The sequence below is a fragment of the Protopterus annectens genome, chromosome 2.part2, assembly GCF_019279795.1.
Source record: "Protopterus annectens isolate FY-2018-M chromosome 2.part2, PAN1.0, whole genome shotgun sequence".
In the NCBI taxonomy this organism is placed as follows: Eukaryota; Metazoa; Chordata; order Ceratodontiformes; family Protopteridae; genus Protopterus; species Protopterus annectens.
Window position 1 is genome coordinate 512,102,350 of NC_056730.1, and position 21,067 is coordinate 512,123,416.

Genomic DNA, 21,067 nt, shown 5'->3' on the forward strand with positions numbered 1-21,067 from the left:
ATCTGGTTCTCATGTCTCCATGGAGACAATCTGCTAAAGAGCAATAAAAACAGAATATGTATTTCATTTAATGGCTAGAAAATATTGTTTTCTGAAGGCATTCAAATGTTTTTTCAGTCCAGTAAGATGATAATAAAGATAAGACGAAACCAAACAGCACTTAGAAGTACAGGTTGTACCATGCATCTTAGTATGGATAACCTTCCTTTCAGGTTAACCCAAGTTTGTGACTGGAGCTATCAGCCTAGGACAATTGTTCCTGTTAGGAGGGTAAAACTTCAACATTTGAAGATGTACATAGTTTTGTGTGTTAGTATTAAGTTAATATGTTTTAAAGGTGTATTGAGGGTGGGTATTTTTTCTTTTTGTTTGTTTTTCAATAAAACAAAAACTTTTGTAAGATATCACATAAGCTCAAATGGGTATGACAAGAAAACTGTATAAAAGATCAATCTGTCAAACATTAGTGTATGTATGTAACACAAAAGCTGTAACTAAACACTTAAAAAATCTGCTACACATAATAAGGGGGAATAATAACTTTTTAGCATAATGACACTTTCTATATTATCTTTAAATGTAAAAGGTCACACAGATATATACAAAAGAAAAAGAGTAGTGAACTATATTAAAAATGTAGAGTGCAAATAGATGTGCTACAGGACACATATTTGGAAAGAACTGAACATGAGAATCTGATAAATGTTTTCAGGACAGTTATTCAGTGGAATATCTGGGATAAAGGAAAAGTGGAGTACTTATATTATTTGCAAGAAGAGCTCCAATAATGATAGAAGATGATAAAAAGATAATAATGGTAGATTTGTAGTACTAAGGGGCTACTGGTAAGGAAAGAGGATTACACTGGCATGTTTTTAGATTCCATCTAAAACTGCTATAATGGAGCTTAAGAAAATTCTGGGAGAAATAATCAGCCTTCAGTAGGGAATATTATTTATAGGTGGGACTGTAATTTGATTTGCAGCAGTAAAGATGTATCTGGGGGGGGGGGGGCAAGAATGGAAACTATAACAAAGGAGGGTAGATTTTTGAAGACATTTATAAAAATATTTAGCATGGAAGATGTGAATTCAGTAGTAGGAGTTAACAGTGAATTTACATATTATTCCCCAAGATACAAAAACTGGAATAGGATAGACAGAATCTACATTTCAGAGGAATATGTGCATTTAATTGAAAGTTTTGATATGCATCCAATAACTATTTCAGATCATGCATAAATAATAACTAAAATAAAAATGCAAAGTAATGAAATAAAAATTAGACACTGGCACTTTCCCACTTATCTATTGAATAGAGGAATTTAAGGAAAGGGTAGTGGAGATTATTCAGGAGTTATTAGAGAAAATATAATTTTTTTCTGAAAATATATCTAGGAAGTTGGATAAAATTAAAGTGGAGTTTAAAAATAGGGTGGCAATGAAAAAAAGGGAGATATTGTTAAAAAGTAACAAGAATTATTTAGAGGGACTGACAAAGGTTAAAGTATTGCAGAATGGGGGAATCTCACAAAACAAGAAGAGGAGCAATTGTAGAATGTTTAACAGAAAATAAGGGATTACCTCAATAATATGCATGACTTTAGAAAGATTGCTGTTAAGCAACTGATTTTTGATAATAACTTCAGAGCACAAATATTTTTTGCACAACGACGCAGGCAACAGAAAGCAAAAAGTGTCATTGCCAAGATTAGGGAGCATATAACAATGAAGATAACAAGAGATCCAGCAGAGGTACAAGAAATATTTTGAAAATTTCATGAAAGTCTGCATAAAGCAGGGAAATATGGAAATCAAGAAAAGGTACAAATGGAAATGTTTATGGAAGAATTAAATATGCCAAGGTTAAAGGTAGATGAGTCTCAATTACTAACAGTTAGGATAGGAGGAGATGAGATAAAAATGGTGATGTATAACCAATCTCTAGGAAAGTCATCCAAAATAGATGATATTCCTGTGGAAATTTGGAAGCTAGGAGGTAAAAACTGATAAAGATCTGGAAGGTTTTGTTTAATAGTATTTTAAGAGGAGGAGAAGTGTCAACATCCTGGAAGAAAGCAGTGGTGGCTGTAATACCTAAAGAGGGTAAAGACCCATCAGACCCAACTTCATACAAGCCCATTTCAATCCTAAAACATAATTATGAAGTGTTCATGTTTATAATGGTTAAAAGAATGGCAATGTCGATGCCAAAATTAATATATATGGATCAATGTGATTTTGTGGAGGGAGGCAAACATTTGACCACATTAACAGAACATTGATGACCCAGCAGGAAGCACAATGTAAGCAAATACCACTTCTGTTAATAGGTCATGATGCAGAGAAAGCATTTGACATTATTAAGGAGGTTAGGAAGCTAGCCACAAGGAGGTCCTACTTTTCCATCTGGTGACAGGCAAAGGAGCTAAAACCAAAAGATGGTACTGCAGAATCTCAGTGAGCTGTTTATTCAGGTTTGGCTATACATCTATTAAATGTCACCTTTTATCCATTTCAGCTTGTCTACTATGGGATCCACCCTTAGCAAACCACAAATCAGTCAAACAGGTGTGGCAACAATGTCCCTCATGGACAGGAGTACATGGTGCTGATCACAGAATTGCTCTGCTAACAACAACCATCTAACTATGGTCAATTAAGGCACACAGATTTTTACATAGTTAGGCTTGTAAAGGACCTAAGGCCATTAGCCTAGTAACCTCCTATGAACCTATGAAAGGAGTTGTGATGATAGGAGGTACTGCCAGCCATGCCAGGAGAAGTACGGCAGGAGATGTGTAACATACACCAGCACAGCTAGCTGGAATTTTGTAAGGAATTATATGTCCTTCACATATCAAACTGATTTGTACAGATGCTTGTGTTTAAAATGTATTTGTAAAGTTGCTTGTGTTAAAATGTATCAGCAGTGTGCCCTGCTGGAAAGAAAAGAAATTTACATGTATTACTGTAAGTGAATTAAATGCATATGTTTTAACAGAGGATACTGGAACAGAAGAGGTTAATATCAGCCTTTAAAAAGGTAAGAAAATTAAACTACTGGGCCTAGGCCATAGAGATTTTATCTCATAGTTATGAGTGCAGCCAGAGACAAAATGTCTGCAAGAACCTTGGTTTAGTAGCGCTGTAGAGGAGTAGAAATGTTAAAGTTGTAGAGGAGTAGAAATGTTAAAGTGGTTTTACGACTTCCAGCAGCTGCACTAGATCTGAGCAATGCTCTTCTGTGTGTATTACTGTCATGTAGGTGCTAAACTCCTGACAGCTTCTAGTGAAGGGGATAGTGCAGGAAACAGAGGCAGATGACCATATGTGTGTGCCGTCATTCTGTAAGCCAGAGATAATATTTAGATATTGGTAGGAGATTGCTCTCAGTATTCTGTATTCTGTCTTGGCTCTAACAATAATGACCACTCATCCATATCATTTTGCCTTTCTGTATTCAGTAAGTAGGAACAGTAATTCTCTATATTAGTCAGGAAAATATGGTACGAATACTTAAGTATTTTTTGTAACTGTGTGACTCTTTCCAGCTGTGTTATTTTCAGTATTTCCTGTGATGAAACTCTGGTGTTTAATGTAAATAGATACTTAATATATTCTTGTTCTTTTATTATTTATTATTAAATATATTTAAACTTTTCATTGTGGCTGGTGCTTTTTAGAAAAATAATTACTTTTTTATAAGTATTTGCATATATGTATTTAGTGATAACTCTGGCCACTCCTGAAAGCCTTACTGTTTGGTCAACATTACCATTTGTATTAATATTAACTTCACTCTGTATAACTGAATACCCTTTCAACAGCCTTCTAATAGCTGGTTGGTGATAGTCAATCTTGTAGTCTGGGCACAGTTGGTAGAGTGGGTAATCTGTGCCAGCCTTTCCAAGGTGTGTATGTGTGTGTGTGTGTGTGTGTGTGTGTGTGTGTGTGTGTGTGTGTGTGTGTGTGTGTGTGTGTGTGTGTGAGTGTGTGTCTGGAAATTAAAGCTCAAAGAGTGTATGTGTCAGCTACTTGGAGCAGGGACACGAAGCACTAGTTTCACAGAGAGGGTGCTGGAGGACTTGACTTGGGCACTCAGCAGAGGACCTAACACTACAGCTGTGCTAGTGGGGAGTCTTACTGGGGACTTGGAGAGAGACAGATATAAAAAATCCAAACCCAAGTATGACAGTGCTCCCTATCTACTAAGGGAAATTGTGCAGAGAGATCTGCATCTGGAAATACTGGGTGTATCCATTTGTATTCCAGGTGAACATCCTTCTCCAGTGTCAATGGTAAGGATTCAGGCTCCTTAATTACAAGCCCAGAATGAGGATGTCACAGGATTTTTTCACCTGGATAAGCAATTAACGAGGAACCTATGGGGGATATATGTATGTCTCCCATATAAGCAACAAAGTCTAGAAGATTTAAGATCTTTGCTTGGAAGTGTTTATATAGGTATTTTTATACCCCAAGTTGACTCCAAAGAATTTTTCCTCAAGTAGACTGCAAATGTTGGAGGTGTGATAAGGAAAATGAAATAATTGAGAATGTATATTCTGGGAATGAAATGAGTTGGCAGACTTTAAAAATTGTATGCAGACTACTCTATCAGAAATACTGGGTGTGCAAATTGGTATGACTTAGGAAATTATTTTTTGAGCTATGATACAGAATCAGAATTGCCTGGATGTAGTAAGGCCTTGCTGTGTCAAATTATGGTGGCTGCCAAAAAAGCAATTACTAGGAAATGGAAATCAATGTCTAAATCAACTGTACTAGAAGTAGCAAATATAGTAACAGAGATAATACAACTGGTAATGGGTTCTTTAGAAAAGGGAAGGAGCAAATTACATTGAAATAAATGGAAATTGTGGGAATAATACATGCAGATGAGGAATGTGGTTTAAAAGAAAGCAGGATTTGAATAAGCTATGTAATGTTTGACTGACAGTGACTGGGTAGATTATAAGTGAGGTATAATGTTTGCAACTAAAATTAAGTCAATATGGTTTGTTTTCATTTATTTAGCATTTATTTATTGGCATTTGTTTACAGGAAAGTCCACTGGCTAGGAAAGCCCATTTTTGGTGGAGGCCTGGGGGAAAAGCTCCATTGCAACATGAGAGTTACGTGAGATACACAAAGTTACAAAAAAAGAGAAAAAGTATATAACATATTGTGTTGTAGATAGAGTAAGGGGTAAATCAGTTGTTACTGGTAATAAAACAAAGTACAATAATCAAGCATTTTCTGCTACTTGTACCCAGAAAAAAATAATTAAACTACTTAAATGAATAAATAGATCTTCCTACTCCAGGCAGATGGGAAGAGATTTGTATTGGAAGCCCCTTAATTTCCATTATGAGCTTTCAATTGCACTTTATTCTGCAAGGGTCACAGTGCACTGACAGTCTTAACACCTCTGCAGTAGTGTGGGAGAGGGAACTGTCAGTTCCTCTTGGACTACAAAAGAAAACCTTGAACAAAGGCTTGCAATTTGTAGCTACTTTTCTGACTGTAGCTGGATAACTTCTAAGTATAGTGCAAAACAAGCTCTGAGCCAAACATAAATGAGGGTGATTGGAGACAGAAAAGTAGCAGTCCTTTTACAAAAGATATAAAAGATGACAGTGACTCACACAAATCCCACTATATGTCAATAGCATGGAAATTCACAGTTACTTCCTTATGTCTGGCATGATTCATACAAAGCATTATGGGAAAGAGAAAGAGCTGTGGAAGAACAAGATCACATTGATACAGCACGCCCCCATTGGTAGCCATGTTGTGGAAAACAGGCTAGAATTACAAATAAAACACTTAGAGTGATTTTTTTGAGGTGTTAAAATAGGTCAGGAAACAAAGATAGAGTGAAAAAACATATTTATTTTAGTTCTAGGGTGGAATTTTTCCTTTAAGGAAAAAAAAACATGACAGCAAGTAAATGTAGCTCAGCTCCTTCATGACATGTTCATTTGCCGAACAGCGATCATGTCCTTATACTAAATTGCATGATAGCTTACTTCCTTTTATTTATGTACATATTTATTTATTTATTGATTATCTTTTGCAGCATAGCCTGAACTCAAGGGCACAGTCAACAATTCCATTTAAAATGCTCGCCTTTTGGTTCCAGCACCCTTGTGTGCAGTCTGAACCTTTGACATTTTATGGTCAATTGTAACAGGCTGAAATTATGTTATTTTAAGACATTCTGATTATTACAAAGATGTTACTTAATTTTAATTGGATATTTATTATTGTTTAAGAAATAATTAAAATGTTATTTATTTTGCATCATTTTTTTATCTAATAGTCCTTGATTTTGGAACATTAAAAAGGCCTGCTGGCCATTCTGCTATATGAAGCAGACACACACACAAATAATATGAGTACAGTTGTAAAGAATTCAGTCTGAGGTTATAAAACTGAAAGCAATAATGAACACACAATGCAATCTTTGATAAACAACCTGCACAAATTATCATGTCACAGGACATGCAACTTTGACCATTCAAATGTATTATAACTGTATTGAGTGTCATTTTGTTATATATTTCCAATATGAGGTTTTGGGTGTGATTCCCCTTACTCTGCAGTTCTTTTTTTTTAATTTAAAAATAAAAATTTTGATTTTGATTTATTGAAATGGAGTCCTGAAGTCATGTGAAATTTGTCAATTAATATATCTAATTCTTCTGTCTCTTTTGTATTAGATAATGTTAGTAATATATCATCATCAAATAGCATTACTTTAGAATTGTATTGTTCATAAACATCTATTCCTTTGATTATTATATTGTTACGAATTGAATCTGCCAATATTTCAATAGCCAGAGCAAATAGAATTGGTGACATGGGACATCTTTGTTTAGTGCCTTTTGTTATATGTATAGATTCAGAGGTAAAAGGACCTAACTTGACATATGCTAAATTATTTGTATATATAAATAGATATGTATATATATATATATATATATATATATATATATATATATATATATATATATATATATATATATATATATATATATATATATATATATATATATATATATATGTGTGTGTATATATATATATATATATATATATATATATATGGGTCTACCTGACAATGCCAAAAGCTGACAATGCCGACGATGAGAACACCGACACCAGAAGATCGAAAACTGAGATGACCGACGGATGAAAATCCCGACGCTGAGAACACCGACATGTGAAAAGGCTGTGTAAGTATGCAGTAGTGATGGACATTAGGGTTAGGGTGCGAGTAAGGTAAGTGTGCGATATTGACGGACTCTTGGGATAGGAGTGGGTTAAGTGAGTTAGGGTTAGGGCGCGGGTTAGGTGAGTGTGCGATAGTGACAGTCTTTAGGGTTAGGGGCGGGTTAAGTGAGTTAGGGTTGGGGTGTGGGTTAGGTGAGTATGCGATAGTGACAGTCTTTAGGGTTAGGGGCGGGTTAAGTGAGTTAGGGTTAGAGCGCGGGTTAGGTGAGTGTGTGATAGTGACAGTCTTTAGGGTTAGGGGCGGGTTAAGTAAGTTAGAGTTAGGGCGCGGGTTAGGTGAGTGTGCGATAATGACGGACCTTAGGGTTAGGGTTTGGGTTAAGGTTACAGATAGTTGTGTATGTAAGGTTTAGTGTGGGTTTGTAAGGATTTTGGTGTGCTTGTGCTGTGTGTGTGCTTTTTGGACAGGGGATTTGTTTTGTTTGTTGGTTGTTGGGATTGTGGTGTGTCGGGCATGTGAGGTTTTGTGTTTGTGAACTTTCGGTTATGTGGTGTCGGTGATTTCGTTGTCGGTGTTGTAGTGCGTTGGTGTTGTCAGGTAGACACACATATATATATATATATATATATATATATATATATATATATATATATATATATATATATATATTCATTCTTAGGAGATGAACAAAGGATGCAGGAAATTCAAATAGCATTAGGATTTTGAATAAATAGTCCCGATTTAGGGAATCAAAGGATTTCTCTATTTCTAAGACAATTATGAGTGTTTCTTTATTTTCTTTATTAACATAATCTATAAGAGAAATTATCCTTTTAATATTGTCATGTGTGTGTCTATAATATATAAATCCAGTCTGATCATTATTTATTGTTTTGGATAGTGGTATTTTCATTCTGTTGGTTAATATTATCATGAATATCTTATAGTCATTATTTAATAATGATATAGGTCTATATGAGGTACAGAGGTTTGGGGATTTGTTTTCCTTTAGGATTGGTGTGATTAAGGAATATCTCCAAGAGGGTGGTATTAAAGCCTGTGACTGAATTTCTAATAGAGTTGTATGGAAGAGGGATAGTTTCTTTGAAGGAAAAAGTTTATATATTTCCATAATTATGCCATCTATACCTGGAGCTTTATTATTTTTACCCTCTTTTATTGTATCTGCAATTTCTTTGTAGGATATGGGTGCTTGCAGATCTAGTTTTAATTTTTTCTGGTATTTTTTTTTATACTAGAACATTTTTCATCTAGATTTATTTGATTGATATGTATATTTTCTTTTTGGAAATGTTCCATATAGTGATTTCTATAGGCATCAAGAATGTCACCTATATCCGAGACATTTTTCCCTTTTTTTTCATGAAAGATACTTTAATGTTATTAGCTTTTGATTGTATTTTGATTCTTGTGGATAAATTACGTAGATATTTGGGAAAAGTGGCCATGGTATAAATTTTTAGTTTTTCTAAAGCTAAACTTGTTTTATGTGTTAGAATTTTGTTGTATTTATTGTTTAAAACTTCTACTTTCTTTTTCCTCCCCAAATGATTTTGATTTTTTTCAGCATTTACTGACAAAAGTTTGGATTGTAGATCTAATAATTCAGAATCCCATTCTCTGATTTTGTTATACCTAGTTAGGGTTTTACCATATATGTAAGCTTTTAATAAGTCCCAAATAATTATTTTATTTATCTTTGTGGTGTAATTACTATCTAAGAAGAACTGTAATTCAGATAATAACCAGGGTTTGAACTCTTTAATTTTAGTTATATATGCTGGAATTCTGGAGTTAAAGTTTAATGGTTTGTACCCATTTTAAAGTTTTAGTATCAATGAATTGTGGTCTGAAAAGGGGCAGGGAGTGATTGAGAAATTAATGATTTCAGAGTATATGTCATGAACAGCAAATATTTTATCTATTCTAGTTTGGGTACCAAATCTGTGATCTTGATGGAAAAACAACAAAGATTTATCTTCTTTAAATTTGAAAGTATCTGCAAGATGAAATGATTCTACCCACTTGTTTAAAGCTTTTGGTGCAGCAGATATACGCAGTGGTCTTTTATTTGTAGTTTCAGAAATATCAAATATACAGTTAAAATCTCCTCCTAATATTAAGTTGCCTTTACAATTATTGGAAATGAAATCCAAGTGTTTTTTAACAGTTCCTGTTCCAATGCCTGGGAACCAGTATAGATTGGCTAGGGTCCATATTCTGTTATTATATTTAACTATTACTAATGCCATAAGACCTTCATCTTCATACTTATAAATGATTTCTGGGTTAATCACATTTGTTTTCCATAAAATTGTTACCCCTTTTATCTTTGTCTTATAAGTGGATTGCGCCAGTATCATATATTCCTTAGGATTCCATTTGTAATTGTCATTTGTTTTGAAATTAGTTTCTTGAAGGAAGACAATTTGTGCTTTGTTCAGTTTTAACTATTTCAGTAGATTTGATCTCTTGCTAGGATTGTTTAAGTCATTGTTAAGCCATTGGTATTTAAAGATAAAGTTAAATCCATCTTAGGTTATTTAGACTATGTATTTTTGTTTTATTGTGACTATTAAACATTTTCCTCTGATAACTATAAAGTATATGTTTGAGCTTTTAAATGAAATTATCAGTTTTATACTTTGAGTGTTTACCAATAAAGTAATGTTTTGGTCAGACATACTAAAAATGTTTTTGTGAAATAACAAATTTTAATTAATAAATGTTAACAAAACTAAGATCCGCACTAGCCATACAATGAAAATCTAAGTCCATCAGATTATCACTCATACTTTGACAATCCAGAACATCTGAGCTCCATAAATTTAATTATCATATGGTGAATATTTGTAATAGGAATAAGCAATATTTATGTTATTTTGAACAGATATAGTATTATTGTTGATTAGACCGAATTCTAATACAATATAAATGTCTACTTATTGTATAAGCAATTAATATTTACATGAAATATGGATGACAAGCAATTCAATCATAGTAAAGTAGGGTATATCATATATAAAACATCAGTAAAAGATTATAGCATGCAGTTATTTAACATATTCACCCTTATTGATAAAGTCTTTCAAAACTTATTACTTAATATAAATAGATGGTAATAATATTTATACCTAAAGTTTATAATACAATGTATTTTACTGGATATATCAGAAGCTATATTTTTGTTTGCCAGCATTTAAGTAATCACTTTGTTTGTTGCTAACTTACGCAAAGCATCAAGTTTGTTTTTGGTGAACATTGATAAAAGTTAGTGCATTTTAATTATCAGTGCATCCCTTTTCCCCCCATTTCCTACACATACGATTTTCATATCTCTCATTTCTTATTATAAAATGAGTGAAATTATAGGTTAAAAACAACAAATTCACTTATTGTGATTAATGATTACAAGTTCCCTTTCCATATTCATAAATTGACATTTTATGGTATATACTGAAAGTTTTTAGATTTAAATGGCAACATTATATTTTGTATAATCAGCAAAGGTTAAACCGAGTGATCATTGTCAATTTAATACTATTTGTTCAGAATGTGATTGTTACATTCTGTGACATTCCTAGTTCAGGCTTCTGTTGTTTTCCTTGAACAACTTTGTCAGTTTGATATCATGTAGAAAACATTAGCTACCTTGGTAACAGCTTAAGTATTATGTATGGTCAAGATGGGTTACAAAACCACAATTCAAGTTAAAGCAATTATATGACTTGTTATGCACATTTACTTATATGAGAAAATCATCATGCTTCCCTTTGAAGTTCAATATAGTGTATGTCATTTATGATAGGTTAAAACAGTAGTGTTACTATACACAAGCCCATGTTATTAAACTGTCTATTGTCAATTTAATACTATTTGTTTAGAATATGATTGTTACATTCTGTAACATTTCAAGTTCAGTCTTCTATTGTTTCTCTTGAACAACTTTGTCAGTTTGATGTCATATATAAAATATTAGTTACCTTGGTAACCACGTAAGTATTATGTGTGGTCAAGATGGGTTACTAAACTACAATTCAAGTTAAAGCAATTACATGACTTGTTATGCATATTTACTTATATAAGAAAATCATCATGCTTCCCCTTGATGTTTAATGTAGTGTATGTCATTATTTTTTTTATTTTTATTTTTTATCAAGAATCAACCTAATGAGCTAAACAAAGTGTTGGGAGACCATCAATATGTGTATATGTGGTTTAAACAGCATTTTTATTATATATATATATATATATATATATTTTTTTTTTTTTAACCAAAACCTTCATTGCCAAGAATCATATCGGAGGCTTCTCAGAGCCATTAAGCATTATTGTCACTCTGTCTCCATTATCATCGCAACCTACGAGCATCTGTTTCTGTTAGTGTGTCTTTGTACTGCATACCAGAGGCTCGCGATGCACCTGAAGCAAAGCTTCACTTCACTGCAACTTCAAGCCTAAATTTCCTCCCTTTCAGCAAGGCAGCAGCCAGGAAAAGAATGGAGAGCAAACAGATAAAAAAAAAACACCCACAAAAAGAGATAACATATTCTTTAATCCTTCCCACTTCTCACTAGCAGATGTATAAGCAAACTATTCTCTACCAAAATATCTCAAATCATAGTTTTATCCACTCCCTTCCCCTGGGTCCAGGCAAAAACACCAAATGTATCTTTCTAATACATAAGCATCAGTAAACCTCAATCACAAGCCGCAAACCACAGCTTCCTGGAGACAAAAACGGCAATATACAAATGCTGCCAGATACAGCTGCATCCACACACACCATGTCAGGCTTAATCAAACAGCACTCAAAGCTATGATACCTGCCATTATTGATATTAACTATGTTTAGACAGAATAGTAATGACATTTGTACTAGCTGCCAGACACGGCAGCATCCACGCACACCATATCAGGATTGATCAAACAGCACTCGAAGCTATGATACTTGCCATAAGTGATATTAACTATGTTTAGACAAAATAATAATGACATTTGTACTAGCTACCAGACACAGCTACATCCACACACACCATATCAGGATTGATCAAACAGCACTCATAGCTGTGATACCTGTCATAATTGACATTAACTATATTTAGACAGAATAATGATGACATTTGTACTAAGAGCTTGCTACTATTATTTAACCAGGATATACATGACATTTCTAGATCATACTTTAACTGAAGGAGGCATTAGTCTTCATGAGAAGAAGGCATTAGTCTCCATGACAGCATTTTTTTTTCAAAACACTCTACTGTTACTGCTATTATATATTATGTTAATTTGTTACATTTGAGTCTGAATTCTGATGAATAGTAACTTGTTGAATTAATTAATTTGTTGTGTCTTTCGGCTTAGCCCAGTTAGGGGTCGCCACAGTGGAACTCCGGTCCGTTAATGTTTGGTAGTGGATTTTTACATGCCAAGTTACCAGCCCTGATGCACAGCCTTCAACGAAGGCATGCCCATTCACACATGCCTCTGCACAGAAGACGCTCTAGCTGAGAATCGAACGAGACAATGTCTTGCTGTGAGGCGACAATGCTACCGCAGCACCACTATCGCATTAATTAATCACTTAAATTAAAAAAATCAATGAAAAATGAACAAGATAAATATTAATTGAGTTCAAGTAGGGGAATAGAAACTTCTATGTTTGTATTATATGTTGCTTTGTTTGGTTATATATAATGTAAATAGTAACCCACCTTATCCTACCTTTGTTTGTGAAGAATTATTGGACTCTTTGAACATTCTGAATAAATCATTACTGTTTCTCAGTTGTTTAAGAAACCCTCCTTTTTTAAATAAAAACAGATGACAAGTGATGCACCATATCAGTTGATACTTTGAGAGATGAAGTTGTAAGAGTTATTTTTGGGACAGCTATCTTGGAATCAGTTTTCTGTTTCTTCTTTCTAGCATCTGTCCAAGGATTTGTTTCTTTTATTCTTTTAAGAGTAGGGACCATCCATTCCAATTCTTCTGGGATAGCCACTATGTTGTTGTTTTGATGAATATAGTAGCTTCTTCTAAGTCATTAAAGTTCTCATCTCATTGGCAAAAAGTATTTTTGTCTTGGCTAGAAAGGCCAGCTCTGCTTTAATGTTGTTTTCTTTCAACAGTTTTATTATTGGCCAGACTTTTTTCCTTTGTTCTACTATTCTGGAATAATAATCATTGTCAAACCTTATCAGGCTTTGATTGTATTTTAAGGGTGATTTTTCTCCAAGCAGATCTTAATATTAGTTCCTTGTTCAGAAATGAAAGAAATTTTATAACTGTGGATCTAGGTGAAGTATTTGTTGAGTTAGAAGCAGGTTTCCTCAGTGCTCTATGCACCCTTTCAATTCCAAATGAAAGTCCCTCTTTAAAGTCTAAAAATTCAGGAATCCAGGTTGTTAAGAATGAAATAATGGCTTCTTCTTCAATGTTTTCAGGCAGACCAAAGATCCTTATGTTGTTTCTCCTTTCCCTGTTTTCTAAGTTATATATTTTGTTAAGCAGCCATGTATTCTGTTTAAACAGAAATTCTTTTTGGAATTCTTCCTCTTTTACTGTCCCTTCAATGTCATTTAGAGAAGTCTCTATATTTGTTATTTTTTGTATGGTGTTGCTGTAATAGTTTCTTAAGTGTATCAGTCTGTTTTTGAGAGTTTAATGTGAGGTTTTCTAAGTAATTTTTAAAGCCATCCATCTTCAAAGATAGTTCCTGTAAGGTAGATGTCATCAATTGCAGTTCTTTTTTCAAAGCAGCATCTGGATGAGAATTCCTTGAGTTGTTCATATTCAGTAATTCAATATATCTCTAAGTTACTTAACAGGAAAATGTTTGTATATCTCCACTAAAATTGATATTTATGTAGTTTAATACTTTATCTGTAGATTTCTGACATTTATACTTGAAAATAATATCATTTTCCTATATTATTATACTAATTTATGGAGCTCTCAAAATTCACTGTTTTTAGTTGGCCATCTAGGCGCTGCCCCCAGCAACAAGTATATCTTGATGGAGGAAAAGGCTAGTCCAATTTTTTTTCTGCTCAAAACATTTTATTATTTTTTAAGATAACAAAAACTCATAAAAAGAGAATACTTGAAAACTATATGCAATATGTACAATATGTCTGAAAAATGCTTATCAATATAAATACTTATATTCAAGAGAGAAACTTCTTCTTCTTTCGGCTTTTTCCGGTTAGGGGTCGCCACAGCGGATCACCTTGTCCGCACATTGAATGGTAGTGGAGTTTTACGGTGTCGAGTTGCCAGCCCGGCGCCCAACTTTCCACAAAAGGCACACTCACACCTAGGGCCAATTTAGAGTGTCCAATCCACCTGCAGCATGTCTTTGGGATGTGGGAGGAAACCAGAGCACCCGGAGGAAACCCACGTGACCACAGGGAGGACATGCAGACTCCGCACAGAAGGCACCCCAGCCAAGGATCGAACCAGAGAACCTCTTGCTGTGAGGCAGCAATGCTAACCACTGCACCACCGTGGCCGCCCATATTCAGGAGAGAATAAAGATCAATATAGTAAACTATTTGAAAGTTATAAGGAATCAATTAATCATTGTGTGAAGAAAGTTCAAGAGGCAAAACTCTGCTGAAATAAATCAATTACAGATATTGCTTATGACCTTAGAAAATATTTTAGAATATAGCCTGCTTTCTTTTACTTTAGTCTTTCTGATGGCTGTTTCTTTTAAGGAATATAAGGGTTCATAGGCTAGTCCAATTTTGAGTGGCTCCCACAGATTACCAATACTAAGTTCTTCAAAAAAGAGCTAAAAGCCCACTTGTTTAATGTATGGTCATGTTTATGCCATGATCCAACTTAAGTCTCCTACTAATTATCTACCAGGTTCCTCTGTCTCTTCTTATATACTAAACTATTACTGGTCTCCCACTTTCATATGCTAAGTTTATTTGCTTTGTATTCTATTCTTACACTGTAGAGCATTGTTGCTTAGTATTTGTATATAGTATGTTCACCTAATTTATTTTACTATATATAAGTTTCCTTCTAGCATTGTACCTGTACTTGCTCATAAAAACGCTGAAGTGTATCAACTTTGTATATAATTTTTATTGTAATTTGCTTAACTGGAGCTTTTTGCCTCAGGCTTCCACTGAGAAAGGGCTTCCTGCCCAGTTGGACTAACCCAGTCAACAAATGTGAAAATAAATAAATAAATAGGACAAAATCATATGGACCCCCAACATGGAGGAGTTTTTCATCCTTCTTAACACACCAGTTATAAAATAGTTTCCATTTGGAGCTGTAAGATTTTCTAGTGGTAGTTTTTTTTTTTTTTGCCTGCTGGAGCACCTGAAGCACATCCTTGGAAAACTCATGTCTGAAAGGAATTAAGACTTTATCATCCACAGTGTTGGGTTGACAGCCTGCAACTTGGGATGAAGCAGACTGCTCTTTTTCTAGGTTTTGGGTTTATTACTGCACTGAGGAAGGGTTAAGCCCAAAAGCTTTGCTTGTTGATTTTATGCTATTTGTATTTTATTAAATTCAGTTCTAATGTTCTTGGTCAGAGTTTTTTGTTTTGTTTTGATTTGTGACTACTTTCAGACCAAGTTCACTGCTATTTTATCAGGTTTTTTGTTGGTCATATGTAGCTTGACCAATGGTACCATGGAAATGGTTGTTGCCATATATCCCAGGGTTCTTAGGATGTCCCTTGCAGAAGTAGACTGAAGGAGGGGTTAGAGACTGGAAGAAGGTGGAGATGGACTGAACTTTCTCCCGGGGGAAAAAGGCTGTCATCAGATGGGCATAGAGCTAGCAACCTAAGAACACCAGGTCCTAGGATGTGGTCAAAGAAGATTTCTGGAGATTGAAAGTGAACTGCAGCATTTGCAGGAGTGAGACTGTAAAGATGAGATCTAGCCATAGGGTAACCTGGAAGGAGGCCTGTGTAATGATGTGAGGCATTGCCAACTATGCCAGGAGACGCAGTGGGCAGTGGATGTGCAACATATGCCAGCATAGCTAGCTGAAGTTTTGCAAAGAATTATATTTTATTTGTATATCAAACTGATTTCTACAAATGCTTGTGTTGAAAAATGTATTTGTAGAGCTGCTAGTGTTAAAAATGTACCAACAGTGCATCCTGCTGGACAGAAAAAGAAATTAACTTGTATGGCAGACAGTATTATAACTATTGAAATTAAAATTGCAACAGAGGTTACTGGAAGAGAAGAGGTTAAGCTCACTCCAGCTAACTTTGAAAAATAGTATGAAATGAAATTACTTAATTTAGGCCATAAATATTGTATTGTATAGTTCTGATTACAGCCAGAGATGAAATGTCTGAGCCAGAGAATGGTTTCCTGTAGGAAGAGTGGAAGTGTTTTATTGTTTTATGATTTCCAGAAACTGCAACAGATCTTAGCTAAGCTCTGTCTGTGTGTATTATTGGCACATATGTGCAATATTCGGGGTCAGCTGCTAGGAAATGGGATAGTATGGTAACCAGAATTCAGATGACCAGATGTATGTGATCTCATTCTGTAATCCAGGGCAAAAATGATGTTTTAATATTAGATGAAAATGAAGTCTCATGGCACTCTGTTTTTGGAACCTGACAATGAACGACCCCTTACCTACTTCATTTTGCCTTGCTCTAGAAAATGACCAGAGAATAGTAATTCTTTTGATCAGTCAGGAAAATATAGTGAGATTAGTTGGGCACTGATTTTCTGTATCTGTGTGAATCTATTCATCTGTGCTATGTTAATATTTTCTGTGATTGAAACGCTGGTGTTTATTGCAAGTAGATATTCTGTGTTTTCATGTTCTTTTGTTATTTATTATTACATATATTTAAACTTTTCATTGTGGCTGGTCCTTTAGAGAATATTTCAACCTTTGAGAGTACTTATATACATTGTGGTCACTCCTGAAAGCCTTACTCCATTGGTCATATACTATCATTAGTATTCATATTAATTTCACTCAGTATAATTGGGTACCCTTGTAAAAGCTTTAGACTAGCTGGTTTTGGAGTGTCTGGTGGCAGTGTAAATACCTTATAGTCAGGGCAGAAAGAGGCATAGCTAGTAAATCTGTGCTATTCTTTCCCAGGTGTGTGTGTTTGTGTGTGTGTGTGTGTGTGTGTGTGTGTGTGTGTGTGTGTGTGTGTGTGTGTGTGTGTGTGTGTGTGTGTGTGTGTGTGCAAATCAAATCTCCAAGAGTGTGTGTGTCAGCTGCTTGGAACAGGGACACAAAGTACGAGTTTCACAGAGAGGGTGCTGGAGGACTTGGCTTGGACACACAGCTGAGGACTCAACTCTATAGATATGCTAGTGGGGAGTATCACTGGGGTCCTGGAGAGAGAGAGAAACACAGACCCCGGACTGAGTGTGTTCCCTGTGTGCTCTTAAGGCAAATTGTGCTTGATGCAGAGAGCTGCATGTGGAAATACTGTGTGTATCTATTCCAAGTGAACTTCCCTCTCCAGTGTCAGTGGTGAGGATTCAGGCTCCTTGATTACTGGCCCAGAGAGAGTGGACATCATAGTCTGAATAAAGAGGTTGTCCATGTATGGGAAAATGTGTATTCCTGTGTTCTGCAAAAGGCAATGGCTGGGATGAAACACTTTGTTTAAACCCTGGGAGCAGTGGTTAAACTGAAGGGTAAAGTAGAGAAGTGAAAGTGTGATGAAAAGTAGAGCACCTGAGGATTTGTTTGCAGGTTGGGTGAATATGCCTATGCATCCTTCAGATCTAGAGAATCTAGAAAAGCTTGTGGAAGGATAAAGGAAGTAGAATTTGCAGGAAGAACGTCTTGAAAGATGGTACTTTCAGAAAGATATTAAGATGGTTTAAGTCCAGAATGGGCCTCCAAGTACTGTCTTATTTGGGGATCAGAAAAAGTCTTGAATAAAAGCTTTTTGCTAGGTTCAGTTGACACACTGGCCCTATGGTGCCCTGGGTGAGGAAATCCTGTGGCAGAGATGGAAGGAGGTGGGTGACATTCACTCTAAGACATAACCATGTTGAATTATGGATAATATCCATTTATCTTTAGTAATAAATTCCTAGTCTGGAAGAGACAAAGTTAGTTTTTTTGATAAGGGAATTCATAGACAGAGGGGAGGAAGGGAGCAGCAAACAGTCAGGTGGAAACTAATTTGTCTGGAAAATGGGTTTTTCCAGATTCGGAACCTCTGATAGGTTTCTTGTGAAATCTTTTCCTAAGTTGTTTCTTACCCTTCTGTGAGGACTTCTGTTCCTTGCAGACAAATGGAGTGGGCTTAGAAGGGTAACTGATTTCTTTGATAGCTAGGTAGTGACATGAAGAAAATCTGTTGAAAATCCTGCATCATTTTATTTTTCTCGTGCAAAGTGTTGAAAAGCCCTGCTGCAGAAGTTTCAAATAAGTGGTCCCTGTGAAGACAGAATCCAAAAGCTTGGCCTTAACACCCTGATGAAAGAACTGTAGGTGAAGCCAAGCAAGCCTTCTAATAACAGATCCAGTAGCTTCATGCCTGGAAGAAGCCTCTGTAGTATCATATCTGTGTTTAATGGAATGCCATGTCACTTGTGTAGCTTTTCCAAGCATATAAATCACTTGTCACTTAGTGTCAGTAGCTTCAAGATTAACCATAGTTTTACTTAAGTCACCCATCATGGACAAAAAGTATTGAGTTTGGCAATTTAAGGCCCTAAAAACCAATGTGGTAGAGGTATAATTTTTTTACCATACTTCTCCGTGGCTTTACTGTCTCTGATGGTAATATGTTTGCTGCTGCTAGAAGCTTACTAAGTTTATCAGTACAGATAGGAACAAAACCAGAAGGATCTTTTACAGGATTTTCATAGAGAAACATCAAGTTTTTGGGTACCTTATCAAATCTATCATGCTTCTTGGGAGTTGGAGGCTGGGAATCAGGACAGTTAGAAGTGGATGACAAAGCATCCAGGAAGGCCTCTAAAACTGGAGGAAAAGGTGAAGGTGTAGTAGGTTCTACCTCCAGCACACTATAGTAACTTTTTGTAGGTTAGATACATGTTTGGATTCCCAGTCAAAATGTTGCATATTTTTAGTGAAAGTCTCCCCAAAGGAAACTTTCTTACTGGGGGAGGGGGGGGTCAGGCGACAAGGTGTCCTCATCATCAGAAGCAAGCTATCAGGAGAATCACTTGTGATGTGTATACCAAGGAATCTTCATCTGAATGAGATTCTTCCCCCACCTGCAATGAAGATTCATGTTGCCTCCTCTGAGGAGGGGTGGAAACGTGAAGACGTAGAAAGAAAGAAAGACATAAAAAGAAAGGAAGAAAGAAAGAAAGATGGGGGTTTCACAGACAAAACAATTATATATAACCCTTGTGAAAATTCATCCCATTCCTTTTCTTGAGACATCTGCATAGAATAAACATGTTTGGTTTTCTGTTTCTTTTTTTAGGGATAAAATCAGCCCACACAAACTATAGTGGATTGGAACCCTGATAAACTTTGATCAAGGTATCAGTCACCTCTTCACTAGCAAGGATCCCAGGAATTCCCTCCAATGCCTTCAAAATGATCTCCCTCAGTTTCTCATTTTCAATTGTATCTGTATGAACAGTCTCACTGAACACTTGCGAGTGAGACACCATACCAACATCCATCGGGGCCGCAACAGAGGGCATCAAAGAAAGAGTCAGATGTATCACAGATTCCTGCAGCATCTCAACAGGAGCATCTGACTCAGACTGGGCAGTAGAAGATTTGGCCTAATTTTCTTGAACTTCTTAGATGCAAGTGAAACTTCTGAAGTCAAGGGTTCTGTAATTTTGTTCTGTGTGAGGCGTTTCAGACATTGTGTGTCTAAGTACGTATTTAAGGAATACGGCTAAGTACAGAGGGTTTTAGGAAGAAATGATTGGCAGATCTTATAATTTCTGCCATCATGTTCAGACTGTAAGACAAAAGAAACACTGGAGTGGAGGTACTTATCAGGTATCTGCCTACTACAGTCTCACTGCTCTCTCTTAACTGACATTATCAAATCTTTTTGAAAAAATACAATTAAGAAGGTTCCCCAAACAGTGGAATTTATCTAAATAAGCATTGACAATGATAGCAGCCAACAACAATTCAGAGAACAGACTGACAGGGGTGAAGCTCCTGTGTCCAGACTGGCAGCAAGATAGTGGCGATCTTACACTCCTACATCCACTTATGTACCCCTATACCCATAGACTGAGGTCATATGCTGGATGAATGAGCATAAAGAAGGTTTTGGCTTTGATACACCAGCTGGATGTCAGGATACTTCTGAGTGATTACCCAAAAGTATCGGAGTACATCAACAGTGATCTAAGGAAGGACATCTGTAAGTAAAAAGGAAAAATTGTAAACTGGGTACTTATTGAAACTCTGCTGGTCACCTTCAAATGGTTGAGAAGGACAGACTACCAAACACTCTGAACAGCAAAAAATATCTAAAGGTGGCACAGTCATCTCTCCCCATTTACAGAATATATCCTATTTATGATCACAGTGTGGGAACAATGGCCCTGCACAGGAAGTCTGAAGATTATGAAGTCAGGCTAGATATTCTGACATCCTCCTGCAGGGTAATACCCATGTTTTATTAATCATACCACAGCAGTGATCCTTATGATGACAATGTGTGCTTTATCACACTATGAAAGGACTAAGAAACCAGAGCAGGTGAACAGAATTTAGGCACAATCTAGATTTTTTCTGACACTGATAGCTGGGTTTGGACATTGCTGTTGGCTATTTGCAAGGTGATATGCGGACTGTCACTGAATACTTATGA